Source organism: Phyllobates terribilis, unplaced genomic scaffold (genome assembly GCF_046119375.1).
Source record: "Phyllobates terribilis strain yellow unplaced genomic scaffold, ASM4611937v1 Scaffold_13__5_contigs__length_258822181, whole genome shotgun sequence".
NCBI classification, from domain to species: domain Eukaryota; kingdom Metazoa; phylum Chordata; class Amphibia; order Anura; family Dendrobatidae; genus Phyllobates; species Phyllobates terribilis.
The window spans coordinates 14573034-14591887 of NW_027362773.1; positions in this window are offsets into that span (position 1 = coordinate 14573034).

The window sequence follows — 18854 nt, forward strand, 5'->3', positions numbered from 1 at the left end:
TTTTACCCCCGTGGGATATATATTCTACCCACACACATTTGGAACTCTCCTGGGGTACCTTCACACATATTATTCCCTCATTTAGTGGATATTTTCACAAAAAAGTGAAATTTTCAAAAATTCTGAAAATTGGCTGAAAACGACTAAACATGAAGGACTCATCGGGCGAATCGCTCTGGAACTTAAATTGGAATGCTCACTGACATTTCCCCTATCTGAAAGTCTGATAAACGCCGGAAAAATGACTAAGTCTAAAAAAAATTTTTTTTAAACTTTTTTCAATTTTACCCCCGTGGGATATATATTCTACCCACACACATTTGGAACTCTCCTGGGGTGCCCTCATACATATTATTCCCTCATTTAGTGGATATTTTCACAAAAAAGTGAAATTTTCAAAAATTCTGAAAATTGGCTGAAAACGACTAAATATGAAGGACTCATCGGGCGAATCGCTCTGGAACTGAAATTGGAACGCTCACTGACATTTCCCCTATCTGAAAGTCTGATAAACGCCGGAAAAATGACTAAGCCTAAAAAAAATTTTTTTTAAACTTTTTTCAATTTTACCCCCGTGGGATATATATTCTACCCACACACATTTGGAACTCTCCTGGGGTACCCTCACACATATTATTCCCTCATTTAGTGGATATTTTCACAAAAAAGTGAAATTTTCAAAAATTCTGAAAATTGGCTGAAAACGACTAAATATGAAGGACTCATCGGGCGAATCGCTCTGGAACTGAAATCGGAACGCTCACTGACATTTCCCCTATCTGAAAGTCTGATAAACGCTGAAAAAATGACTAAGTCCAAAAAAAAAATTTTTCTCCTTTTTTCAATTTTACCCCCGTGGGATATATATTCTACCCACACACATTTAGAATTCTCCTGGGGTACCCTCACACATATTATTCCCTCATTTAGTGGATATTTTCACAAAAAAGTGAAATTTTCAAAAATTCAGAAAATTGGCTGAAAACGACTAAATATGAAGGACTCATCAGGCGAATCGCTCTGGAACTGAAATTGGAACGCTCACTGACATTTCCCCTATCTGAAAGTCTGATAAACGCCGGAAAAATGACTAAGTCTAAAAAAAATTTTTTTTAAACTTTTTTCAATTTTACCCCCGTGAGATATATATTCTGCCCACACACATTTGGAACTCTCCTGGGGTACCCTCACACATATTATTCCCTCATTTAGTGGATATTTTCACAAAAAAGTGAAATTTTCAAATATTCTGAAAATTGGCTGAAAACGACTAAATATGAAGGACACATCGGGCGAATCGCTCTGGAACTGAAATTGGATTGCTCACTGACATTTCCCCTATCTGAAAGTCTGATAAACGCCGGAAAAATTACTAAGTCTAAAAAAAAATTGTTTAAACCTTATTTCAATTTTACCCCCGTGGGATATATATTCTACCCACACACATTTGGAAATCTCCTGAGGTACCCTCACACATATTATTCCCTCATTTAGTGGATATTTTCACAAAATAGTGAAATTTTCAAATATTCAGAAAATTGGCTGAAAACGACTAAATATGAAGGACTCATCGGGCGAATCGCTCTGGAAGTGAAATCGGAACGCTCACTGACATTTGCCCTAATTGAAAGTCTGATTAACGCCGGAAAAATGACTAAGTCCAAAAAAAAATTTTTTAAAACTTTTTTCAATTTTACCCCTGTGGGATATATATTCTACCCACACACATTTGGAACTCTCCTGGGGTACCCTCACACATATTATTCCCTCATTTAGTGGATATTTCCACAAAAAAGTGAAATTTTCAAATATTCTGAAAATTGGCTGAAAACGACTAAATATGAAGGACTCATCAGGCGAATCGCTCTGGAACTGAAATCGGAACGCTCACTGACATTTGCCCTAATTGAAAGTCTGATTAACGCCGGAAAAATGACTAAGTCCAAAAAAAAATTTTTTTAAACTTTTATCAATTTTACCCTCGTGGGATATATATTCTACCCACACACATTTGGAACTCTCCTTTGGTACCCTCACACATATTATTCCCTCATTTAGTGGATATTTTCACAAAAAAGTGAAATTTTCAAAAATTCAGAAAATTGGCTGAAAATGACTAAATATGAAGGACTCATTGGGCGAATCGCTCTGGAACTGAAATCGGAACACTCACTGACATTTCCCCTATCTGAAAGTCTGATAAACGCCGGAAAAATGACTAAGTCCAAAAAAATTTTTTTTCAACTTTTTTCAATTTTACCCCTGTGGGATATATATTCTACCCACACACATTTGAAACTCTCCTGGGGTACCCTCACACATATTATTCCCTCATTTAGTGGATATTTTCACAAAAAAGTGAAATTTTCAAAAATTCTGAAAATTGGCTGAAAACGACTAAATATGAAGGACTCATCGGGCGAATCGCTCTGGAACTGAAATTGGAACGCTCACTGACATTTCCCCTATCTGAAAGTCTGATAAACGCCGGAAAAATGACTAAGTCTAAAAAAAATTTTTTTTAAACTTTTTTCAATTTTACCCCCGTGGGATATATATTCTACCCACTCACATTTGGAACTCTCCTGGGGTACCCTCACACATATTATTCCCTCATTTAGTGGATATTTTTACAAAAAAGTGAAATTTTCAAAAATTCTGAAAATTGGCTGAAAACGACTAAATATGAAGGACTCATTGGGTGAATCGCTCTGGAACTGAAATCGGAACGCTCACTGACATTTCCCCTATCTGAAAGTCTGATAAACGCCGTGAAAATGACTAAGTCCAAAAAAATTTTTTTAAAACTTTTTTCAATTTTACCCCTGTGGGATATATATTCTACCCACACACATTTGGAACTCTCCTGGGGTACCCTCACACATATTATTCCCTCATTTAGTGGATATTTCCACAAAAAAGTGAAATTTTCAAATATTCTGAAAATTGGCTGAAAACGACTAAATATGAAGGACTCATCAGGCGAATCGCTCTGGAACTGAAATCGGAACGCTCACTGACATTTGCCCTAATTGAAAGTCTGATTAACGCCGGAAAAATGACTAAGTCCAAAAAAAAATTTTTTTAAACTTTTATCAATTTTACCCTCGTGGGATATATATTCTACCCACACACATTTGGAACTCTCCTTTGGTACCCTCACACATATTATTCCCTCATTTAGTGGATATTTTCACAAAAAAGTGAAATTTTCAAAAATTCAGAAAATTGGCTGAAAATGACTAAATATGAAGGACTCATTGGGCGAATCGCTCTGGAACTGAAATCGGAACACTCACTGACATTTCCCCTATCTGAAAGTCTGATAAACGCCGGAAAAATGACTAAGTCCAAAAAAATTTTTTTTCAACTTTTTTCAATTTTACCCCTGTGGGATATATATTCTACCCACACACATTTGAAACTCTCCTGGGGTACCCTCACACATATTATTCCCTCATTTAGTGGATATTTTCACAAAAAAGTGAAATTTTCAAAAATTCTGAAAATTGGCTGAAAACGACTAAATATGAAGGACTCATCGGGCGAATCGCTCTGGAACTGAAATTGGAACGCTCACTGACATTTCCCCTATCTGAAAGTCTGATAAACGCCGGAAAAATGACTAAGTCTAAAAAAAATTTTTTTTAAACTTTTTTCAATTTTACCCCCGTGGGATATATATTCTACCCACTCACATTTGGAACTCTCCTGGGGTACCCTCACACATATTATTCCCTCATTTAGTGGATATTTTTACAAAAAAGTGAAATTTTCAAAAATTCTGAAAATTGGCTGAAAACGACTAAATATGAAGGACTCATTGGGTGAATCGCTCTGGAACTGAAATCGGAACGCTCACTGACATTTCCCCTATCTGAAAGTCTGATAAACGCCGTGAAAATGACTAAGTCCAAAAAAATTTTTTTAAAACTTTTTTCAATTTTACCCCTGTGGGATATATATTCTACCCACACACATTTGGAACTCTCCTGGGGTACCCTCACACATATTATTCCCTCATTTAGTGGATATTTTCACAAAAAAGTGAAATTTTCAAAATTCTGAAAATTGGCTGAAAACGACTAAATATGAAGGACTCATCGGGCGAATTGCTCTGGAACTGAAATTGGAACGCTCACTGACATTTCCCCTATCTGAAAGTCTGATAAACGCTGAAAAAATGACTAAGTCCAAAAAAAAAATTTTTCTCCTTTTTTCAATTTTACCCCCGTGGGATATATATTCTACCCACACACATTTGGAACTCTCCTGGGGTACCCTCACACATATTATTCCCTCATTTAGTGGATATTTTCACAAAAAAGTGAAATTTTCAAAAATTCTGAAAATTGTCTGAAAACGACTAAATATGAAGGACTCATCGGGCGAATCGCTCTGGAACTGAAATCGGAATGCTCACTGACATTTCCCCTATCTGAAAGTCTGATAAACGCCGGAAAAATGACTAAGTCCAAAAAAATTTTTTTTCAACTTTTTTCAATTTTACCCCCGTGGGATATATATTCTACCCACACACATTTGGAACACTCCTGGCGTACCGTCACACATATTATTCCCTCATTTAGTGGATATTTTCACAAAAAAGTGAAATTTTCAAAAATTCAGAAAATTGGCTGAAAACGACTAAATATGAAGGACTTATCAGGCGAATCGCTCTGGAACTGAAATCGGAACACTCACTGACATTTCCCCTATCTGAAAGTCTGATAAAAGCCGGAAAAATGGCTAAATCTAAAAAAAAATTTTTTAAACTTTTTTCAATTTTAACCCCGTGGGATATATTTTCTACGCACACACATTTGGAACTCTCCTGGGGTACCCTCACACATATTATTCCCTCATTTAGTGGATACTTTCACAAAAAAGTGAAATTTTCAAAATTCTGAAAATTGGCTGAAAACGACTAAATATGAAGGACTCATCGGGCGAATTGCTCTGTAACTGAAATTGGAACGCTCACTGACATTTCCCCTATCTGAAAGTCTGATAAACACTGGAAAAATGACTAAGTCTAAAAAAATTTTTTTAAACTTTTTTCAATTTTACCCCCGTGGGATATATATTCTACCCACACACATTTGGAACTCTCCTGGGGTACCCTCACACATATTATTCCCTCATTTAGTGGATATTTTCACAAAAAAGTGAAATTTTCAAATATTCAGAAAATTGGATGAAAACGACTAAATATTAAGGACTCATTGGGCGAATCGCTCTGGAACTGAAATCGGAACGCTCACTGACATTTCCCCTATCTGAAAGTCTGATAAACGCCGGAAAAATGACTAAGTCCAAAAAAATTTTTTTTCAACTTTTTTCAATTTTACCCCCGTGGGATATATATTCTACCCACACACATTTGGAACACTCCTGGGGTACCGTCACACATATTATTCCCTCATTTAGTGGATATTTTCACAAAAAAGTGAAATTTTCAAAAATTCAGAAAATTGGCTGAAAGCGACTAAATATGAAGGACTCATCAGGCGAATCGCTCTGGAACTGAAATCGGAACGCTCACTGACATTTCCCCTATCTGAAAGTCTGATAAAAGCCGGAAAAATGGCTAAATCTAAAAAAAATTTTTTTAAACTTTTTTCAATTTTACCCCCTTGGGATATATATTCTACCCACACACATTTGGAACTCTCCTGGGGTACCCTCACACATATTATTCCCTCATTTAGTGGATATTTTCACAAAAATGTGAAATTTTCAAAAATTCTGAAAATTGGCTGAAAACGACTAAATATGAAGGACTCATCGGGCAAATCGCTCTGGAAGTGAAATCGGAACGCTCACAGACATTTCCCTATCTGAAAGTCTGATATACGCCGGAAAAATGACTAAGTCCAAAAAAATTTTTTTTCAACTTTTTTCAATTTTGTTCCTGTGGGATACATATTCTACCCACACACATTTGGAACTCTCCTGGGGTACCCTCACACATATTATTCCCTCATTTAGTGGATATTTTCACAAAAAAGTGAAATTTTCAAAATTCTGAAAATTGGCTGAAAACGACTAAATATGAAGGACTCATCGGGCGAATTGCTCTGGAACTGAAATTGGAACGCTCACTGACATTTCCCCTATCTGAAAGTCTGATAAACGCTGAAAAAATGACTAAGTCCAAAAAAATTTTTTTTCTCCTTTTTTCAATTTTACCCCCGTGGGATATATATTCTACCCACACACATTTGGAACTCTCCTGGGGTACCCTCACACATATTATTCCCTCATTTAGTGGATATTTTCACAAAAAAGTGAAATTTTCAAAAATTCAGAAAATTGGCTGAAAACGACTAAATATGAAGGACTCATCGGGCGAATCGCTCTGGAACTGAAATCGGAACGCTCACTGACATTTCCCTATCTGAAAGTCTGATAAACGCCGGAAAAATGACTAAGTCCAAAAAAATTTTTTTTTAACTTTTTTCAATTTTACCCCTGTGGGATATATATTCTACCCACACACATTTGGAACTCTCCTGGGGTACCCTCACACATATTATTCCCTCATTTAGTGGATATTTTCACAAAAAAGTGAAATTTTCAAAATTCTGAAAATTGGCTGAAAACGACTAAATATGAAGGACACATCGGGCGAATTGCTCTGGAACTGAAATTGGAACGCTCACTGACATTTCCCCTATCTGAAAGTCTGAAAAACGCTGAAAAAATGACTAAGTCCAAAAAAAAAATTTTTCTCCTTTTTTCAATTTTACCCCCGTGGGATATATATTCTACCCACACACATTTGGAACTCTCCTGGGGTACCCTCACACATATTATTCCCTCATTTAGTGGATATTTTCACAAAAAAGTGAAATTTTCAAAATTCTGAAAATTGGCTGAAAACGTCTAAATATGAAGGACTCATCGGGCGAATTGCTCTGGAACTGAAATTGGAACGCTCACTGACATTTTCCCTATCTGAAAGTCTGATAAACGCCGGAAATAGTGACTAAGTCCAAAAAAAAAATTTTTCTCCTTTTTTCAATTTTACCCCTGTGGGATATATATTCTACCCACACACATTTGGAACTCTCCTGGGGTACCCTCACACATATTATTCCCTCATTTAGTGGATATTTTCACAAAAAAGTGAAATTTTCAAATATTCAGAAAATTGGCTGAAAACGACTAAATATGAAGGACTCATCGGGCGAATCGCTCTGGAACTGAAATCGGAACGCTCACTGACATTTCCCCTATCTGAAAGTCTGATAAACGCCGGAAAAATGACTAAGTCTAAAAAAAATTTTTTTTCAACTTTTTTCAATTTTACCCCAGTGGGATATATATTCTACCCACACACATTTGGAACTCTCCTGGGGTACCATCACACATATTATTCCCTCATTTAGTGGATATTTTCACAAAAAAGTGAAATTTTCAAAATTCTGAAAATTGGCTGAAAACGACTAAATATGAAGGACACATCTGGCGAATTGCTCTGGAACTGAAATTGGAACGCTCACTGACATTTCCCCTATCTGAAAGTCTGATAAACGCTGAAAAAATGACTAAGTCCAAAAAAAAATTTTTTCTCCTTTTTTCAATTTTACCCCCGTGGGATATATATTCTACCCACACACATTTGGAACTCTCCTGGGGTACCCTCACACATATTATTCCCTCATTTAGTGGATATTTTCACAAAAAAGTGAAATTTTCAAAACTCTGAAAATTGGCTGAAAACGTCTAAATATGAAGGACTCATCGGGCGAATTGCTCTGGAACTGAAATTGGAACGCTCACTGACATTTCCCCTATCTGAAAGTCTGATAAACGCCGGAAATAGTGACTAAGTCCAAAAAAAAAATTTTTCTCCTTTTTTCAATTTTACCCCTGTGGGATATATATTCTACCCACACACATTTGGAACTCTCCTGGGGTACCCTCACACATATTATTCCCTCATTTAGTGGATATTTTCACAAAAAAGTGAAATTTTCAAATATTCAGAAAATTGGCTGAAAACGACTAAATATGAAGGACTCATCGGGCGAATCGCTCTGGAACTGAAATCGGAACGCTCACTGACATTTCCCCTATCTGAAAGTCTGATAAACGCCGGAAAAATGACTAAGTCTAAAAAAAAATTTTTTTCAACTTTTTTCAATTTTACCCCCGTGGGATATATATTCTACCCACACACATTTGGAACTCTCCTGGGGTACCATCACACATATTATTCCTTCATTTAGTGGATATTTTCACAAAAAAGTGAAATTTTCAAAAATTCAGAAAATTGGCTGAAAACGACTAAATATGAAGGACTCATCGGGCGAATTGCTCTGGAACTGAAATTGGAACGCTCACTGACATTTCCCCTATCTGAAAGTCTGATAAACGCCGGAAAAATGACTAAGTCTAAAAAAATTTTTTTTTAACTTTTTTCAATTTTACCCCCATGGGATATATATTCTACCCACACACATTTGGAACTTTCCTGGGGTACCCTCACACATATTATTCCCTCATTTAGTGGATATTTTCACAAAAAAGTGAAATTTTCAAAAATACAGAAAATTGGCTGAAAACGACTAAATATGAAGGACTCATCGGGCAAATCACTCTGGAACTGAAATTGGAATGCTCACTGACATTTCCCCTATCTGAAAGTCTGATAAAAGCCGGAAAAATGACTAAGTCTAAAAAAATTTTTTTAAAACTTTTTTCAATTTTACCCCCGTGGGATATATATTCTACCCACACACATTTGGAACTCTCCTGGCATACCCTCACACATATTATTCCCTCATTTAGTGGATATTTTCAGAAAAAAGTGAAATTTTCAAATATTCAGAAAATTGGCTGAAAACGACTGAATATGAAGGACTCATCGGGCAAATCGCTCTGGAAGTGAAATCGGAACGCTCACTGACATTTGCCCTAATTGAAAGTCTGATTAACGCCTGAAAAATGACTAAGTCCAAAAAAAATTTTTTTTAAACTTTTTTCAATTTTACCCCCGTGGGATATATATTCTACCCACACACATTTGGAACTCTCCTGGGGTACCCTCACACATATTATTCCCTCATTTAGTGGATATTTTCACAAAAAAGTGAAATTTTCAAAAATTCTGAAAATTGGCTTAAAACGTCTAAATATGAAGGACTCATCGGGCGAATCGCTCTGGAATTGAAATCGGAACGCTCACTGACATTTCCCCTATCTGAAAGTCTGATAAACGCCGGAAAAATGACGAAGTCCAAAAAAAATTTTTTTTAAACTTTTTTCAATTTTACCCCCGTGGGATATATATTCTACCCACACACATTTGGAACTCTCCTGGGGTACCCTCACACATATTATTCCCTCATTTAGTGGATATTTTCACAAAAAAGTGAAATTTTCAAAATTCTGAAAATTGGCTGAAAACGACTGAATATGAAGGACTCATCGGGCGAATTGCTCTGGAACTGAAATTGGAACGCTCAATGACATTTCCCCTATCTGAAAGTGTGATAAACGCTGAAAAAATGACTAAGTCAAAAAAAAATTTTTTTTAAACTTTTTTCAATTTTACCCCCGTGGGATATATATTCTACCCACACACATTTGGAACTCTCCTGGCGTACCCTCACACATATTATTCCCTCATTTAGTGGATATTTTCACAAAAAAGTGAAATTTTCAAAAATTCAGAAAATTGGCTGAAAACGACTAAATATGAAGGACTCATCGGGCGAATCGCTCTGGAACTGAAATTGGAACGCTCACTGACATTTCCCCTATCTGAAAGTCTGATAAACGCCGGAAAAATGACTAAGCCTAAAAAAAATTTTTTTTAAACTTTTTTCAATTTTACCCCCGTGGGATATATATTCTACCCACACACATTTGGAACTCTCCTGGGGTACCCTCACACATATTATTCCCTCATTTAGTGGATATTTTCACAAAAAAGTGAAATTTTCAAAAATTCAGAAAATTGGCTGAAAACGACTAAATATGAAGGACTCATCGGGCGAATCGCTCTGGAACTGAAATTGGAACGCTCACTGACATTTGCCCTAATTGAAAGTCTGATTAACGCCGGAAAAATGACTAAGTCCAAAAAAAAATTTTTTTAAACTTTTTTAAATTTTACCCCCGTGGGATATATATTCTACCCACACACATTTGGAACTCTCCTGGGGTACCCTCACACAAATTATTCCCTCATTTAGTGGATATTTTCACAAAAAAGTGAAATTTTCAAAAATTCAGAAAACTGGCTGAAAACGACTAAATATGAAGGACTCATCGGGCGAATCGCTCTGGAACTGAAATTGGAACGCTCACTGACATTTCCCCTATCTGAAAGTCTGATAAACGCCGGAAAAATGACTAAGCCTAAAAAAAATTTTTTTTAAACTTTTTTCAATTTTACCCCCGTGGGATATATATTCTACCCACACACATTTGGAACTCTCCTGGGGTACCCTCACACAAATTATTCCCTCATTTAGTGGATATTTTCACAAAAAAGTGAAATTTTCAAAAATTCAGAAAACTGGCTGAAAACGACTAAATATGAAGGACTCATCGGGCGAATCGCTCTGGAACTGAAATTGGAACGCTCACTGACATTTCCCCTATCTGAAAGTCTGATAAACACTGAAAAAATGACTAAGTCTAAAAAAAAATTTTTTAAAACTTTTTTCAATTTTACCCCCGTGGGATATATATTCTACCCACACAGATTTGGAACTCTCTTGGGGTTCCCTCACACATATTATTCCCTCATTTAGTGGATATTTTCACAAAAAAGTGAAATTTTCAAATATTCAGAAAATTGGCTGAAAACGACTAAATATGAAGGACTCATCGGGCGAATCGCTCTGGAAGTGAAATCGGAACGCTCACTGACATTTGCCCTAATTGAAAGTCTGATTAACGCCGGAAAAATGACTAAGTCTAAAAAAAATTTTTTTTTAGCTTTTTTCAATTTTACCCCCGTGGGATATATATTCTACCCACACACATTTGGAACTCTCCTGGGGTACCTTCACACATATTATTCCCTCATTTAGTGGATATTTTCACAAAAAAGTGAAATTTTCAAAAGTTCAGAAAATTGGCTGAAAACGACTAAATATGATGGAGTCATCGGGCGAATTGCTCTGGAACTGAAATTGGAACGCTCACTGACATTTCCCCTATCTGAAAGTCTGATAAACGCTGAAAAAATGACTAAGTCCAAAAAAAATTTTTTTCTCCTTTTTTCAATTTTACCCCCGTGGGATATATATTCTACCGACACACATTTGGAACTCTCCTGGGGTACCCTCACACATATTATTTCCTCATTTAGTGGATATTTTCACAAAAAAAGTGAAATTTTGAAAATTCTGAAAATTGGCTGAAAGCGACTAAATATGAAGGACTCATTGGGCGAATCGCTCTGGAACTGAAATCGGAACGCTCACTGACATTTCCCCTATCTGAAAGTCTGATAAACGCTGAAAAAATGACTAAGTCTAAAAAAATTTTTTTTAAAACTTTTTTCAATTTTACCCCCGTGGGATATATATTCTACCCACACACATTTGGAACTCTCCTGGGGCACCCTCACACATATTATTTCCTCATTTAGTGGATATTTTCACAAAAAAGTGAAATTTTCAAAAATTCAGAAAATTGGCTGAAAACGACTAAATATGAAGGACTCATCGGGCGAATCGCTCTGGAACTGAAATTGGAACGCTCACTGACATTTCCCCTATCTGAAAGTCTGATAAACGCCGGAAAAATGACTAAGTCTAAAAAAAATTTTTTTTAAACTTTTTTCAATTTTACCCCCATGGGATATATATTCTACCCACACACATTTGGAACTCTCCTGGGGTACCCTCACACATATTATTCCCTCATTTAGTGGATATTTTCACAAAAAAGTGAAATTTTCAAATATTCAGAAAATTGGCTGAAAACGACTAAATATGAAGGACTCATCGGGCGAATCGCTCTGGAACTGAAATCGGAACGCTCACTGACATTTCCCCTATCTGAAAGTCTGATAAACGCCTGAAAAATGACTAAGTCTAAAAAAATTTTTTTTTCAACTTTTTTCAATTTTACCCCCGTGGGATATATATTCTACCCACACACATTTGGAACTCTCCTGGGGTACCTTCACACATATTATTCCCTCATTTAGTGGATATTTTCGCAAAAAAGTGAAATTTTCAAAAATTCAGAAAATTGGCTGAAAACGACTAAATATGAAGGACTCATTGGGCGAATCGCTCTGGAACTGAAATTGGAACGCTCACTGACATTTCCCCTATCTGAAAGTCTGATAAACGCTGAAAAAATGACTAAGTCCAAAAAAAAATTTTTTCTCCTTTTTTCAATTTTATCCCCGTGGGATATATATTCTACCCAAACACATTTGGAACTCTCCTGGGGTACCCTCACACATATTATTTCCTCATTTAGTGGATATTTTCACAAAATGAAATTTTCAAAAATTCTGAAAATTGGCTGAAAACGACTAAATATGAAGGACTCAATCGGCGAATCGCTCTGGAACTGAAATCGGAACGCTCACTGACATTTCCGCTATCTGAAAGTCTGATAAATGCCGGAAAAATGACTAAGTCTAAAAAAAATTTTTTTTCAATTTTTTTCAATTTTACCCCCGTGGGATATATATTCTACCCACACACATTTGGAACTCTCTTGGGGTACCCTCACACATATTATTCCCTTATTTAGTGGATATTTTCACAAAAAAGTGAAATTTTCAAAAATTCAGAAAATTGGCTGAAAACGACTGAATATGAAGGACTCATCGGGCGAATTGCTCTGGAACTGAAATTGGAACGCTCAATGACATTTCCCCTATCTGAAAGTGTGATAAACGCTGAAAAAATGACTAAGTCAAAAAAAAATTTTTTTAAACTTTTTTCAATTTTACCCCCGTGGGATATATATTCTACCCACACACATTTGGAACTCTCCTGGGGTACCTTCACACATATTATTCCCTCATTTAGTGGATATTTTCGCAAAAAAGTGAAATTTTCAAAAATTCAGAAAATTGGCTGAAAACGACTAAATATGAAGGACTCATTGGGCGAATCGCTCTGGAACTGAAATTGGAACGCTCACTGACATTTCCCCTATCTGAAAGTCTGATAAACGCTGAAAAAATGACTAAGTCCAAAAAAAAATTTTTTCTCCTTTTTTCAATTTTACCCCCGTGGGATATATATTCTACCCACACACATTTGGAACTCTCCTGGCGTACCCTCACACATATTATTCCCTCATTTAGTGGATATTTTCACAAAAAAGTGAAATTTTCAAAAATTCAGAAAATTGGCTGAAAACGACTAAATATGAAGGACTCATCGGGCGAATCGCTCTGGAACTGAAATTGGAACGCTCACTGACATTTCCCCTATCTGAAAGTCTGATAAACGCCGGAAAAATGACTAAGCCTAAAAAAAATTTTTTTTAAACTTTTTTCAATTTTACCCCCGTGGGATATATATTCTACCCACACACATTTGGAACTCTCCTGGGGTACCCTCACACATATTATTCCCTCATTTAGTGGATATTTTCACAAAAAAGTGAAATTTTCAAAAATTCAGAAAATTGGCTGAAAACGACTAAATATGAAGGACTCATCGGGCGAATCGCTCTGGAACTGAAATTGGAACGCTCACTGACATTTGCCCTAATTGAAAGTCTGATTAACGCCGGAAAAATGACTAAGTCCAAAAAAAAATTTTTTTAAACTTTTTTAAATTTTACCCCCGTGGGATATATATTCTACCCACACACATTTGGAACTCTCCTGGGGTACCCTCACACAAATTATTCCCTCATTTAGTGGATATTTTCACAAAAAAGTGAAATTTTCAAAAATTCAGAAAACTGGCTGAAAACGACTAAATATGAAGGACTCATCGGGCGAATCGCTCTGGAACTGAAATTGGAACGCTCACTGACATTTCCCCTATCTGAAAGTCTGATAAACGCCGGAAAAATGACTAAGCCTAAAAAAAAATTTTTTTAAACTTTTTTCAATTTTACCCCCGTGGGATATATATTCTACCCACACACATTTGGAACTCTCCTGGGGTACCCTCACACAAATTATTCCCTCATTTAGTGGATATTTTCACAAAAAAGTGAAATTTTCAAAAGTTCAGAAAATTGGCTGAAAACGACTAAATATGAAGGAGTCATCGGGCGAATTGCTCTGGAACTGAAATTGGAACGCTCACTGACATTTCCCCTATCTGAAAGTCTGATAAACGCTGAAAAAATGACTAAGTCCAAAAAAAATTTTTTTCTCCTTTTTTCAATTTTACCCCCGTGGGATATATATTCTACCGACACACATTTGGAACTCTCCTGGGGTACCCTCACACATATTATTTCCTCATTTAGTGGATATTTTCACAAAAAAAGTGAAATTTTGAAAATTCTGAAAATTGGCTGAAAGCGACTAAATATGAAGGACTCATTGGGCGAATCGCTCTGGAACTGAAATCGGAACGCTCACTGACATTTCCCCTATCTGAAAGTCTGATAAACGCTGAAAAAATGACTAAGTCTAAAAAAATTTTTTTTAAAACTTTTTTCAATTTTACCCCCGTGGGATATATATTCTACCCACACACATTTGGAACTCTCCTGGGGTACCCTCACACATATTATTCCCTCATTTAGTGGATATTTTCACAAAAAAGTGAAATTTTCAAATATTCAGAAAATTGGCTGAAAACGACTAAATATGAAGGACTCATCGGGCGAATCGCTCTGGAACTGAAATCGGAACGCTCACTGACATTTCCCCTATCTGAAAGTCTGATAAACGCTGAAAAAATGACTAAGTCCAAAAAAAAATTTTTTCTCCTTTTTTCAATTTTACCCCCGTGGGATATATATTCTACCCACACACATTTGGAACTCTCCTGGGGTACCCTCACACATATTATTTCCTCATTTAGTGGATATTTTCACAAAAAAGTGAAATTTTCAAAAATTCAGAAAATTGGCTGAAAACGACTAAATATGAAGGACTCATCGGGCGAATCGCTCTGGAACTGAAATTGGAACGCTCACTGACATTTCCCCTATCTGAAAGTCTGATAAACGCCGGAAAAATGACTAAGTCTAAAAAAAATTTTTTTTAAACTTTTTTCAATTTTACCCCCATGGGATATATATTCTACCCACACACATTTGGAACTCTCCTGGGGTACCCTCACACATATTATTCCCTCATTTAGTGGATATTTTCACAAAAAAGTGAAATTTTCAAATATTCAGAAAATTGGCTGAAAACGACTAAATATGAAGGACTCATCGGGCGAATCGCTCTGGAACTGAAATCGGAACGCTCACTGACATTTCCCCTATCTGAAAGTCTGATAAACGCCTGAAAAATGACTAAGTCTAAAAAAAATTTTTTTTCAACTTTTTTCAATTTTACCCCCGTGGGATATATATTCTACCCACACACATTTGGAACTCTCCTGGGGTACCTTCACACATATTATTCCCTCATTTAGTGGATATTTTCGCAAAAAAGTGAAATTTTCAAAAATTCAGAAAATTGGCTGAAAACGACTAAATATGAAGGACTCATTGGGCGAATCGCTCTGGAACTGAAATTGGAACGCTCACTGACATTTCCCCTATCTGAAAGTCTGATAAACGCTGAAAAAATGACTAAGTCCAAAAAAAAATTTTTTCTCCTTTTTTCAATTTTACCCCCGTGGGATATATATTCTACCGACACACATTTGGAACTCTCCTGGGGTACCCTCACACATATTATTTCCTCATTTAGTGGATATTTTCACAAAAAAAGTGAAATTTTGAAAATTCTGAAAATTGGCTGAAAGCGACTAAATATGAAGGACTCATTGGGCGAATCGCTCTGGAACTGAAATCGGAACGCTCACTGACATTTCCCCTATCTGAAAGTCTGATAAACGCTGAAAAAATGACTAAGTCTAAAAAAAAGTTTTTAAAACTTTTTTCAATTTTACCCCCGTGGGATATATATTCTACCCACACACATTTGGAACTCTCCTGGGGTACCCTGACACATATTATTCCCTCATTTAGTGGATATTTTCACAAAAAAGTGAAATTTTCAAATATTCAGAAAATTGGCTGAAAACGACTAAATATGAAGGACTCATCGGGCGAATCGCTCTGGAACTGAAATCGGAACGCTCACTGACATTTCCCCTATCTGAAAGTCTGATAAACGCTGAAAAAATGACTAAGTCCAAAAAAAAATTTTTTCTCCTTTTTTCAATTTTACCCCCGTGGGATATATATTCTACCCACACACATTTGGAACTCTCCTGGGGTACCCTCACACATATTATTTCCTCATTTAGTGGATATTTTCACAAAAAAGTGAAATTTTCAAAAATTCAGAAAATTGGCTGAAAACGACTAAATATGAAGGACTCATCGGGCGAATCGCTCTGGAACTGAAATTGGAACGCTCACTGACATTTCCCCTATCTGAAAGTCTGATAAACGCCGGAAAAATGACTAAGTCTAAAAAAAATTTTTTTTAAACTTTTTTCAATTTTACCCCCATGGGATATATATTCTACCCACACACATTTGGAACTCTCCTGGGGTACCCTCACACATATTATTCCCTCATTTAGTGGATATTTTCACAAAAAAGTGAAATTTTCAAATATTCAGAAAATTGGCTGAAAACGACTAAATATGAAGGACTCATCGGGCGAATCGCTCTGGAACTGAAATCGGAACGCTCACTGACATTTCCCCTATCTGAAAGTCTGATAAACGCCTGAAAAATGACTAAGTCTAAAAAAAATTTTTTTTCAACTTTTTTCAATTTTACCCCCGTGGGATATATATTCTACCCACACACATTTGGAACTCTCCTGGGGTACCTTCACACATATTATTCCCTCATTTAGTGGATATTTTCGCAAAAAAGTGAAATTTTCAAAAATTCAGAAAATTGGCTGAAAACGACTAAATATGAAGGACTCATTGGGCGAATCGCTCTGGAACTGAAATTGGAACGCTCACTGACATTTCCCCTATCTGAAAGTCTGATAAACGCTGAAAAAATGACTAAGTCCAAAAAAAAATTTTTTCTCCTTTTTTCAATTTTACCCCCGTGGGATATATATTCTACCCACACACATTTGGAACTCTCCTGGGGTACCCTCACACATATTATTTCCTCATTTAGTGGATATTTTCACAAAAAAGTGAAATTTTCAAAAATTCAGAAAATTGGCTGAAAACGACTAAATATGAAGGACTCATCGGGCGAATCGCTCTGGAACTGAAATTGGAACGCTCACTGACATTTCCCCTATCTGAAAGTCTGATAAACGCCGGAAAAATGACTAAGTCTAAAAAAAATTTTTTTTTAACTTTTTTCAATTTTACCCCCGTGGGATATAGATTCTACCCACACACATTTGGAACTCTCCTGGGGTACCCTCACACATATTATTCCCTCATTTAGTGGATATTTTCACAAAATGAAATTTTCAAAAATTCTGAAAATTGGCTGAAAACGACTAAATATGAAGGACTCAATCAGCGAATCGCTCTGGAACTGAAATCGGAACGCTCACTGACATTTCCGCTATCTGAAAGTCTGATAAATGCCGGAAAAATGACTAAGTCTAAAAAAAATTTTTTTTCAACTTTTTTCAATTTTACCCCCGTGGGATATATATTCTACCCACACACATTTGGAACTCTCTTGGGGTACCCTCACACATATTATTCCCTTATTTAGTGGATATTTTCACAAAAAAGTGAAATTTTCAAAAATTCAGAAAATTGGCTGAAAACGACTAAATATGAAGGACTCATCGGGCGAATCGCTCTGGAACTGAAATTGGAACACTCACTGACATTTCCCCTATCGGAAAGTCTGATAAACGCTGGAAAAATGACTAAGTCTAAAAAAATTTTTTTTTAAACTTTTTTCAATTTTACCCCCGTGAGATATATATTCTACCCACACACATTTGGAACACTCCTGGGGTACCGTCACACATATTATTCCCTCATTTAGTGGATATTTTCACAAAAAAGTGAAATTTTCAAAAATTCAGAAAATTGGCTGAAAACGACTAAATATGAAGGACTCATCAGGCGAATCGCTCTGGAACTGAAATCGGAACGCTCACTGACATTTCCCCTATCTGAAAGTCTGATAAACGCCGGAAAAATGACTAAGTCGAAAAAAAAATTTTTTTCAACTTTTTTCAATTTTACCACCTTTGGATATATCTTCTACCCACACACATTTGGAACTCTCCTGGGGTACCCTCACACATTTTATTCCCTCATTTAGTGGATATTTTCACAAAAAAGTGAAATTTTCACAAATTCTGAAAATTGGCTGAAAACGACTAAATATGAAGGACTCATCGGGAGAATCGCTCTGGAACTGAAATCGGAACGCTCACTGACATTTCCCCTATCTGAAAGTCTGATAAACGCCGTAAAAATGACTAAGTCTAAAAAAAATTTTTTTTTTACTTTTTTCAATTTTACCCCCGTGGGATATAGATTCTACCCACACACATTTGGAACTCTCCTGGGGTACCCTCACACATATTATTCCCTCATTTAGTGGATATTTTCACAAAAAAGTAAAATTTTCAAAAATTCACAAAATTGGCTGAAAACAACTAAATATGAAGGACTCATCGGGCGAATCGCTCTGGAACTGAAATTGGAATGCTCAATGACATTTCCCCTATCTGAAAGTCTGATAAACGCCGGAAAAATGACTAAGTCTAAAAAAAATTTTTTTAAAACTTTTTTAAATTTTA